At 32.6% G+C, this 1,130-nt stretch overlaps 1 long non-coding RNA gene across 3 annotated transcripts; it reads left to right on the top strand.

Annotated features, from left to right (window-relative positions):
* LOC104774371 lies at positions 1–1,053 on the top strand. 3 transcript variants are annotated; one of them, XR_765318.1, is made up of 4 exons: positions 1–44; positions 181–282; positions 476–571; positions 700–1,053. It is a non-coding gene; the product is annotated as an uncharacterized LOC104774371 (long non-coding RNA). The 3 variants fall into 3 exon arrangements; XR_765316.1 differs by lacking the exon at positions 181–282; XR_765317.1 differs by lacking the exon at positions 1–44 and having other exon boundaries at positions 51–282.
* Positions 1,054–1,130: the final 77 nt, after the last annotated feature.

Here is a 1,130-nt window from a genome sequence, read left to right on the forward strand (position 1 = left end):
AGAGCACTGATGGGGACTTCTTACGAATTGATTATCAACATCAGGTTCGACTTTTCTTCCTAGGATGTTTAAAAAAGAATCCTCTTCTATTTCTATATCAGATGCTCAAATCATAATTTCATACAATGGGAAAATGGAATGGTTTGCTTACTTAACTATTGTTTTTGTGTGAATTTGCAGCCGGTGTTGTGTTTCTAAAGTAATCATAGTTGACCAGAAATGTTTCTTCTCTGATAACTTCTTCTTTTTCTTCTTTTTATTGTTCAGTTTGGATCATTGGGTGTAAGTCTCTTGACTACTTGATGCATTTTAATATAGAAAGAATATTGAATTTGATTGTTTTAGTATCATGGTTCATGTTTGAGTGTGAATGTATTTGCAGAATTTTGTTTGAGTATTAACCGTAATCCATTGTAGCTTCTTAACTTATTTCTTTGGTACAACACTAATGACTGTTTGTTTTGTTTGTAAACAGTCTTTTAACAAGGTTGTTTCCTCACTAATTCGGATGAGAGGATACAAATTTGGTAGTTACAGAAGTCGTTCAAAATTTGGAGCTCATGATTTAGTGGTAAAGATTCATCTCTTTGTATCGATTACTAACATTAATCTATTTGTATCGATTTTGTTTGAATACTATAGACGTACATGGTCCCCAGATTATAATAGCCTGTTTTGGAATGCATTGTCTTGCTCTAGACTTATACGAAGTGGCTTGAGAACTTATGGTGAGAAGATTTTCAGATCAAAGCTTGAGCCAATGTGATGGAAGAAACACTAAAAATCTAGAGAAATTGAAACAGGTCATCGTGGTGAAGTGGAAGAAGAAGAAGAAGCAAAAAATACTCTCCAGTCTCCACCTTACTTTTTTTTTCTTCTGTACCAAACTCTCAACCTTAGAACTGGTTTTAAATGGGCTGTATCAAATTGAAATTTAAATGGTGTGAGTAGGAAACCATAGGGACATAAAATTTAGGTTTCTCTACTTCAAATATTTCTGTGTTTCGAGCAATATACCGAATATTCACGTATAAAAGAAAGTTTTCAATCCTTCTTTTTTTTATTTGAAGTTGCTTGCACTAAAAGTAAAAAACAAAGATTAAACTTTTACACAGTTTTGTTGGATTGGA

The sequence above is a fragment of the Camelina sativa genome, unplaced genomic scaffold (genome assembly GCF_000633955.1).
Source record: "Camelina sativa cultivar DH55 unplaced genomic scaffold, Cs unpScaffold02604, whole genome shotgun sequence".
NCBI classification, from domain to species: Eukaryota; Viridiplantae; Streptophyta; class Magnoliopsida; order Brassicales; family Brassicaceae; genus Camelina; species Camelina sativa.